General features: G+C 53.9%; 1 pseudogene; it reads left to right on the top strand.

Moving 5' to 3' along the window:
• Positions 1 to 264: 264 nt before the first annotated feature.
• LOC139260484 (U2 spliceosomal RNA) lies at positions 265 to 505 on the top strand (annotated as a pseudogene).
• The last annotated feature ends 9,670 nt before the right edge of the window (positions 506 to 10,175 follow it).

The raw sequence follows: 10,175 nt of genomic DNA on the forward strand, positions 1-10,175 counted from the left end.
TCTCACCGCTCTGCTAAAAACTGTAATTATCTCACAAAAACACTTCTATACTCTAGAACAGAAAATCACTGAGATAGGGAAAAACATTCTTGAGATCACCGCCTTGGTGGGACCATTTCAGAAATATAGAGGTCCCAGTCTGGATCCAAATCGCTTCCCACACTTTAATTATTTATCAACTCGCGATTATACTTATGGTGTCTCACCTGAGGCTTTGCCTGAAAGAGAGTGCTGCCTCTTTTCATGCATTGCTGTGCAAAGGCTATTGCTTCTTGGCCTTTTGGCTAAGATCAAGTGTAGTATCTGTTGATTGGGCATTCATTGGCTAGATCATGCGTAACTGACCTGACAGGGGAGTAACCATGACCCCAACGTGGTTCTCCCTGGATCAGGAAGGTGATTCTCCTATGCTTTTTGGAAATAGGAGGTGTGTGGGGGGCCTGACCCATCCACCTCCATGACACGAACCTGGTATTGCAGTACTTCCAGGAACGGTGCCGTGGCTCTAGGCCTTTTGGCTAAGAGCATTGGCGCAGAGTGATCCTTGATGTGTGCAAGGTGACCTCTGGCGTTTGTGATTTGACAAAGAATTGGAAAGATTGGCAACGAGTTTAAAAAAAAAAAAAAAAATCTGTTGATTGGGCATTCATATGCAAATTGACTGACTGCAGAAACTCGTTTTTCCAGTTTTGCTGGCTTTGGCTTGAGCCAGGCGCCAATTGGAGAGAAGAGACAAAATCTGCATGTCGACCGATGATTTGGGCCCGTCAAGGGGCGGGCCTGGAGGACCACCCGTGCCCCAGACTGGGGCGACGAGAGATTGCGGGCTTCGGCCAAAACTCACAGCGAAAGGAGGAATCTGCAACCCAGATGGCGGCCAACCGAGCGGCGAACCAGGGTGTCTGAAACACCATCCGAGTGATGGTAAAGAAAGTGGATGGACAGACAATGATCAACCGGGACCTTTTCGTGAAGAAAATCCTGCTGGGAATATATGGCATGAAAGTCGCCGACGTCTTCGCCTTGCAGGACCTCCCGAAGAGAGGTTACTTCGATCTGACCTTCAGAACCGTCACCCTCTGCCTGAAGTTCCTGAAGGGTTTGAAGGAGGCGAGTGAACCGGTGCGCTCAGTGCTAACTTGGGAGCCACTGTTCACCCTCCCGTCGCAGAGAAGACGCACTATCACAGTGCAAATGTACAACCCCCACATGCTGGTCATTGATGTGCTGACTTTCCTCAACAGGTTTGTCGATGGGGCAGGAAACAGCAGTGACTTGAAAGACGGGCACGGAATATGGACCAGCAAGCGCCAGATCCAGGTCACCATGAAGGTGGACGCCAGCGGAACCATTCTGCACCCCCTCCCTCCAGCTTTTCCATCGGAGGAAGTCGGAGCTACATGGTGTACGCTGGCCAACCCAACGTGTGCCGCACCTGCGGGAAGGCAGGCCATGTGGCGGCAAGCTGCAAAACTGTCATCTGCCGAAACTGCAAGAACGAGGGCCACCAGACAAAAGACTGTAAGGAGACCAAGTGCTGCAACCTCTGTGGTCTGGCTGGGCACCTTTACAAAAACTGCCCCAAACGCAATTTCAGCTATGCGCAGGCAGCGAAGAACATTGCACCAGAGGAGGTGGAAGCTGACGAACACAACGCTCCGGAAGAGAGCCACACCCTCCCCCTGACCAACGCCCCCGTGGACTCTGGACAAGACGGCGAGGAAGAGAACACTGCAACCGCGAGCTGCGAGCCACCAGCAGCCAGCAGCGAACCTCGCCCCCAGAGCACCGAGTCCAGAAACGAGCAGACATCAGACGATGAAGCGGAATGGCAGACAGTGAGGAAAAAGACCCGCGGGCGCCAGGCGAAGAGGCGACCACCAAGCTCGGCAGAAACCAGCGATGGCAGCTTGTCTGATGAGGAAAAGCGCCACCCCACGGCCACAGGAAACCGGGAGCAGTGAAGCGACCAACACAGCCCTGCCCCAGGAACCTGTGAGCAACGAAGGGCCCAGCGCACACGAGCTCCGGGACACCGAGAGCGAAGGAGTAACCAACGCAGACCAGCCCCGGGATAACGGGAGCAGCGAAGTGCCCAGCACACCCCACCTCCGGAATACCGGGATCGACGCACACCAGCTCGACACCGCCGCGACTGAGGAAAAGAGGGAACCACCAACACCAGGCGAGGACTATGTAGAGAACATTGCGGACTTAATCACAAAACTGCGGCAGTCCCCTGGTCAAAACATCCCCACAGCAGAGGACGACGATGACCACGCCACCCCAGGTGTAGTAAATGTTGATATTGATGTTGATAGTAATAACTTACACATGCTGGAAATCGCCATTGTGAATTATGCGGATCTTGAAAACGATTTACCTGAAATTGAAAACGTTGCATCTGAACTGCAATGTCTGTAAATGTAAAAAATAGCTTTAAAATGGATTTAAAAATTGCTAGTATTAACGTGCGTAGCGTAAAATCGACTACGCAATGTGTTTCCACCTTGGGGTACCTCGCCAAGGTCAAAGCGGACCTGCTGTTCTTGCAGGAGTGCGGTCTGCCGCACTTCAGCAGTTACCGGCAGTGGTCACGATGGTGGGCCCATGGACCATCCATATGGTCAGGGGGCAACGACAGCCGGGCTTCCGGCCTGGGCATTCTGCTGCGGGGAGGCCACTTCACCATCACCGAAGTTAAGGAGGTGGTGGGCGGCCGCCTCCTCGTAGCAGACGTAATGTACAAAAACTCCCCCCTCAGGTTAATTAATGTTTACGCCCCAGCTGTGAAGAACGAGCGGCTGGCCCTCTTCCAGCAGCTCCCACTGCTACTGGCAACGTTCAGGCCGGTCATTCTGGGCGGTGACTTCAACTGCATCATCGATGCGGCTGGACGATCCAGCAGAGCCAACAGCAAACTGGACGTCACGTCCAGACTCCTGATGGACGCGGTAAAAGACGCCAAGCTGTGCGACGTCTTCAGCAACCCTGCAGACGGAGCACCGCGCAGATACACCTGGTCAAGACCAGACGGGTCCGTCCATTGCAGAATAGACTTCCTGTTTGTGTCCCACACGCTCAAGGTCAGATCCACTGACGTCATGCCGGTGTTCTTCTCTGACCACTGCCTCCTACTGGCCGACTGTCGCCCACAGGAAAACCAGAAAGTTGGCAGAGGGATATGGAAGCTGAACGTGAAATTGTTGACTCCGGAAAACGTTGAGGAACTCGAGGGATTACAAAGGTTGGAGAACCGTAAAACCCCTCTGCGATTCCCCGATGCACTGGTGGGAAACAATCAAGACGAACATCAAGAGGTTCTTCATCCTCAAAGGTGTTCAGGAGGCGAGAGGGAGACAGAGGGAATTGTCCCAACTCCAGACGAATATGCAAAACCTGCTCCTGCTGCAGTCGATGGGGGTCGATGTCGCGGAGGAACTCGAAGAGGTGAAGGGCCAGCAAGCCTCGCTCTTTGCCTCAGAGTCCTCCAAGATCATCTTCCGCTCCAGAGTCTGCTCCGTCGAGCAGGATGAGACGTGTTCGTGCTGCTTCCAAAAGGGTACACTGGGGGAGCTCTGTGATCACCAGCCGAAAGGAAGAAGACGATTCTGTGACGTCCTCGCAGCTTGACATGCAGAGGATCAGCAAATCCTTCTATGCCAGGCTGTATGACGTCAAGCCCACAGACCGCGCGGCCTCCCAGTCTTTCCTGTCGTCTATTTCGGAGGTCTTAGACGACGGCAAGCGAGAGAGTCTGGACCACCCGCTAACTCTGGACGAGCTGACAAAGGCCGTCCGGTCCTTCGAGACGAATAAAACTCCCGGAAGCGACGGCTTACCGGTCGAGTTGTACTCGGCTCTGTGGGACTGGATGGGCCCAGACCTGCTGGAAGTGTACGGGGGTATGCTTCTGGCCGGCAGCATGTCAGAATCGATGAGGAAAGGCATCATCACCCTCATCTACAAGCAGAAGGGGGAGAGGGAGGAAATCAAAAACTGGCGGCCCATTTCGCTGCTCAATGTGGACTACACGATCCTGTCGAAGATCATCGCAAACAGGGTCAAGTCTGCTCTTGAGCTGGTGATCCACCCGGACCAGACCTGCACTGTCCCCGGCAGGAAGATCTCTGATAGCCACGCGCTATTCAGGGATATGATCGCCTACGTGCGGGACAGAAGGGTGGACACCTGCTTAATCAGCTTAGACCAGGAGAAAGCCTTTGACAGGATATCGCACACGTACCTGATGGACGTGCTCTCCAAAATGGGGTTTGGGGAGGGTATCCGCAATTGGGTCAAACTGCTCTACACAGACATCAGTAGCACAGTTCTAATCAACGGGTGGGAAACTCAAAGCTTTCCAATCAGATCTGGAGTCAGGCAAGGCTGTCCTCTCTCGTCTGTCTTGTTTGTGTGTTGTATCGAGCCCTTTGCCGAGTCCATCAGGAAGGATGCGGGCATTAGAGGGGTGACGATCCCAGGCAGCGGAGGCGCTCAGGTCAAGACCTCCCTGTACATGGACGACGTCGCCGTCTTTTGCTCGGATCCGCAGTCGGTCCGCAGATTGCTCGCAATCTGCGACCAGTTTGAACTGGCCTCGGGAGCAAAGGTCAATCGCACCAAGAGCGAGGCCATGCTCTTTGGTCACTGGACCGACCGAGCCTCCATTCCCTTCACCGTCACGCCAGATTTCCTGAAGGTGCTGTGAATATGGTTCGGAGCAGACGGGGCGTGCGCCAAAAACTGGGACGAGCGTATTGCCAAGGTCAAACAGAAACTGGCATTTTGGGAGCAGCGCTCCCTTTCCATCACAGGCAAGAACCTGGTCATCAGGAGTGAGGTGCTCTCGGTGTTGTTGTACGTGGCGCAGGTCTGGCCCATCTCACGCTCCTGTGTCGCGGCAGTCACCCGGGCCATCTTCCACTTTGTCTGGAGGTCCAAAATGGAACGTGTCCGCAGAGACACGATGTACAAATCTCTGGACAGTGGAGGAAAGGATGTTCCGAACGTGGCCCTCATCCTGTTGGCCACCTTTGTGTGCGGCTGCATCAAGCTATGCACAGCCCCCCAGTACGCAAACACCAAGTGTCACTACGTGCTGAGGTTCTACCTGTCCCCATTGTTGACAAGGATGGGTCTGGCCATGCTGCCGCGAAACGCCCCCACCAGTTGGACCATGCTTGTCCACCTGTCCTTCGTAGAAAAGTTTTTCAAAAGAAACCCCTTTGACCACAAGGCCATCAAACAGTGGTCAGCACGTAAGGTCCTGGACGCCCTACGAAAGAAGGAGAGGGTGGACCCTGTCGGGTGGTTCCCTGAGCGGACTGTCGAACTTGTTTGGCAGAACGTCTCATCGCCAGAGCTTTCACACAAGCACCAAGATGTAGCTTGGCTGGCGGTGAGGAGGGCCCTACCCATCAGAGCGTTCATGCACAGCCGACATCTCAGCAGCATGGCACGGTGTCCCCGGGCTGGCTGCGGGGCGGACGAGACTGTCACCCATCTCCTTCAGGATTGCGCCTTTGCAACGCAGGTCTGGAAAGAGATGCAGTGGTTGCTGTCGAGGTTCATCCCGAGCAGCTCCGTAACACAGGACTCTGTGCTCTACGGGCTGTTCCCAGGGACACACACCGAGACAGACATCAACTGCTGCTGGAGGGCCATCAACTTGGTCAAAGACGCTCTTTGGTCTTGCCGAAACTTGCTGGTTTTCCAGAACAAGGAGATGACCACATCCGCATGTTGCAGACTGGCGCAATCCAAGATCCAGGAATACGTGCTGAGGGACGCACTGAAAATTGGTGCAGTCGCCGCAAAGGCACGGTGGGGAAGGGCCACAGTCTAAAGCCCTTCTGCCACGGAAAACCCGGGGGCAGGAATCAGCACAAAACTCCCCTCGGGCTGTATTTGTAATTTACTCTTTGTGTACATAGAGCACCAAATCTGTAAACACCAATGTCATGCCATGTACAATGCAAGGTGTGTTATGAAATGCATGTTTGAAAAGAAAAAATGTAAATGTACCGTCACCCATTCTGGACACTGTATTGTAACACATGAAATGTAATTTGTGTGAATGTACCACAATGTATACCGTTTAATGTGCCGAATCGCACTTGAACTGAAAAACAAGAAATGTAACGAACGGAATTGCTGTCAGCACCCAGATGTATTGTATGGGATTGCTGACCGCAGCGAAATGTACTGAAATGCCATTGAATGTACTGTACAGATTTCTTTATGAATAAAGTATATTTTGAAATTAAAAAAAAAAAATCTGTTGATTGGGCATTCATATGCAAATTGACTGATTGCAGAAACTCAATTTTTCCAGTTTTGCTGGCTCTGGCCTTTTGGCTTGGGCCAAGCGCCAATTGGAGAGAAGAGGAAAATCTGCATGTCGACCGACCATTGGGTGGGCCCGGAGGCCCGACAAGGTGCCGGACTGGCACCACAACAGATTGAAGGCTTCGGACAAAATACACATCGAAAGGAGGAATCTGCCACCCGGATGGTGGCCAACCGAGCGGCGAACCAGGGCGTCCGAAACACCATCCGAGTGACGGTAAAGAAAGTGGATGGACAGACAACCATCAACCGGGACCTGTTCGTGAAGAAGATCCTGCTGGGAACATGTGGCATGAAAGTCGGCGACATCTTCGCCTTGCAGGACCTCCCGAAGAGAGGTTACTTCGATGTGACCTTCAGAACTGTCACCCTATGCCTGAAGTTCCTGAAGGGACTGAAGGAGGCGAGTGAACCGCTGCGCTCAGTGCTGACTTGGGAGCCACTGTTCACCCTCCCATTGCAGAAAAGACGCACTATCACAGTGCAGATGTACAACCCCCACATGCTGGTCATTGATGTGCTGATTTTCCTCGCCAGGTATGTCGACGGGGCAGGAAACAGCGACTTGAAAGACTTGCACAGGATATGGACCAGCAAGTGCCAAATCCAGGTCACCATGAAGGTGGATGCCAGCGGAACCATCCTGCACCCCCCCCCCTCCAGCTTTGCCATCGGAGGAAGTCAGGGCTACATGGTGTACACTGGCCAACCCAACGTGTGCCGCACCTGCGGGAAGGCAGGCCATGTGGCGGCAAGCTGCAAAACTCTCGCCTGCCGAAACTGCAAGAACGAAGGCCACCAGACAAAGGACTGTAAGGAGACCAAGTGCTGCAACCTCTGTGGTCTGGCTAGGCACCTTTACAAAAACTGCCCCAAACACAACTTCAGCTATGCGCAGGCAGCAAAGAACATTGCACCAGAGGAGGAGGAAGCTGAGGAACACGACGCTCCAGCTGAGAGCCACACCCTCCCCCTCGGAACAAGTCGGCGAGGAAGAGAAGCCTGCCTCAACGAGCTGCGAGACGCCAGCAGCGACACTCTTCCCCCAGCGCACCGAGTCCAGGAACGAGGAGACAGCAGACGGGAGACCATCAAGAAAAAGGCCCGCCAGCGTAAGCAGAACAGGCGAGCAAGGGCCCCTGCGGAAACGACAGGGAAGAGACGGCTAGCAACCTCGACAGACAACAGCGACGGCAGCTCGTCTGATGAGGAAAGGTGAGAAAAAGCCTCTCACCACCGACACCAAAACAAGAGGCAATACGCCAACCCACCGCCACAGGCAACCGGGAGCAGTGAAGCGACCAGCGCAGACCCGCTCCGGGAACCCGGGAGCGGCGAAATGCCCAGTGCACACGAGCTCCGGAACACCGGGAGCGAAGAAGCGACCAACGCAGACCAGCTCCGGGATAACTGGAGCAGCGAAGTGCCCAGCACACCCCACCTCCGGAATACCGGGAGCGACACAGCGATCGAAGCACACTAGCTCGAGAACGTTGTGACTGATGAAAAGAAGGAACCACCAACACCAGGCGAGGACAGTGCAAAGGACATTTCTGACTTTATCGCAGCACTGCAGCAGTCCCCTGGTCAAAACACTCCCACGGCAGAGGATGACGAGCACGCCAGCCCAGATGCAGTCGACTTTTATTGTAATCACCTATGCATTCCGGAACTGGCCACTGGGCAGACCTCTGACTTAAAGGACGATTTATTTAAAGTGTAATGTTTGTAACTGTAAACAGTAACATTAAAATGGATTTAAAAATTGCTACTATTAACGTGCGTAGCTTAAAATCCACTACGCGATGTGTTTCCACCTTGGGGTACCTCGCCAAGGTCAAAGCGGACCTGCTGTTCTTGCAGGAGTGCGGTCTGCCGCACTCCAGCAGTTACCGGCAGTGGTCAAGATGGTGGGATAATGGACCATCCATATGGTCAGGAGGCAACAACAGCCGGGCTTCCGGCCTGGGCATTCTGCTGCGGGGAGGCCACTTCACCATCACCGACGTTAAGGAGGTGGTGGGCGGCCGCCTCCTCGTAGCAGATGTAATGTACAAAAATTCCCCTCTAAGGCTAATTAACGTGTATGCCTCGCCTCTCAGAAGCGAGCGGCTGGCCCTCTTCCAGCAGCTCCCACTGCTGCTGGCGACGTCCAGGTCGGTCATTCTGGGCGGTGACTTCAACTGCATCATCGATGCGGCTGGACGATCCAGCAGAGCCAACAGCAAACTGGACGCCACGTCCAGACTCCTGATGGACGCGGTAAAAGACGCCAAGCTGTGCGACGTCTTCAGCAACCCTGCAGACGGAGCACCGCGCAGATACACCTGGTCAAGACCAGACGGGTCCGTCCATTGCAGAATAGACTTCCTGTTTATGTCCCATACGCTCAAGGTCAGATCCACCGACGTCATGCCGGTGTTCTTCTCTGACCACTGCCTCCTACTGGCCGACTGTCGCCCACAGGAAAACCAGAAAGTTGGCAGAGGGATATGGAAGCTGAACGTAAAACTGTTGACTCCGAAAAATGTGGAGGAACTCGAGGGATTACAAAAGTTGGAGAACTGCAAAACCCCTCTGTTTCCCACCAGTGCATCGGGGAATCGCAATCAAGACAAACATCAAGAGGTTCTTCATCCTCAAAGGTGTTCAGGAGGCGAGAGAGAGACAGAGGGAATTGTCCCAACTCCAGAAGAGCATGCAAAACCTGCTTCTGTTGCAGTCGATGGGGCTCGATGTCACGGAGGAACTCGAAGAGGTGAAGGACCAGCAAGCCTCGCTCTTTGCCTCAAAGTCCTCCAAAATCATTTTCCGCTCCAGAGTCCGCTCCGTCGAGCAGGATGAGATGTGTTCGCTCTTCTTCTTCCAAAAGGTACACGGGGAGCTCTGTGATCACCAGCCTAAAGGAAGAAGACGGTTCTGTGACGTTTTCGCAGCCTGACATGCTGAGGATCAGCAAATCCTTCTATGCCAGGCTGTATGACGTCAAGCCCACAGACCGCACGGCCTTCCAGACAACAGGAATGACTATCACGGAGGTTCTAAACGACAGTGAGCGGGAGAGTCTGGATCACCCGTTGACTCTGGATGAGATGACAAAGGCCGTCCAGTCCCTTGCGACGAGTAAAACTCCCGGAAGCGACTGCTTACCGGTCGAGTTGTATTCGGCTCTGTGGGACTGGATAGGCCCAGACCACCTGGAAGTGTACGGGGGTATGCTTCTGGCCGGCAGCATGTCAGAATCAATGAGGAAAGGCATCATCACCCTCATCTACAAGCAGAAGGGGGAGAGGGAGGAAATCAAAAACTGGCGGCCCATTTTGCTGCTCAATGTGGACTACACGATCCTGTCAAAGGTCATCGCCAACAGGGTTAAGTCTGCTCTTGAGCTGGTGATTCACCCGGACCAGACCTGCGCTGTCCCCGGCAGGAAGATCTCTGATAGCCACGCGCTACTCAGGGATACGATTGCCTATGTGCGGGACAGGGGGGTGGACACCTGCTTAATCAGCTTAGACCAGGAGAAGGCCTTTGACAGGATATCGCACACATACCTGATGGACGTGCTCTCCAAAATGGGGTTTGGGGAGGGTATCCACAATTGGATCCAACTGCTCTACAGAGACATCAGTAACGCAGTTCTAATCAACGGGTGGGAAACTGAAAGCTTTCCGATCAGATCTGGAGTTGGGCAAGGCTGTCCTCTCTCGTCTGTCTTGTTTGTGTGTTGTATCGAGCCCTTGGCCGGGTCCATCAGGAAGGATGCAGGCATTAGAGAGGTGACGATCCCAGGCAGCGGAGGCGCTCAGGTCAAGACCTCCCTG

Source organism: Pristiophorus japonicus, chromosome 3 (genome assembly GCF_044704955.1).
Source record: "Pristiophorus japonicus isolate sPriJap1 chromosome 3, sPriJap1.hap1, whole genome shotgun sequence".
Taxonomy (NCBI): domain Eukaryota; kingdom Metazoa; phylum Chordata; class Chondrichthyes; family Pristiophoridae; genus Pristiophorus; species Pristiophorus japonicus.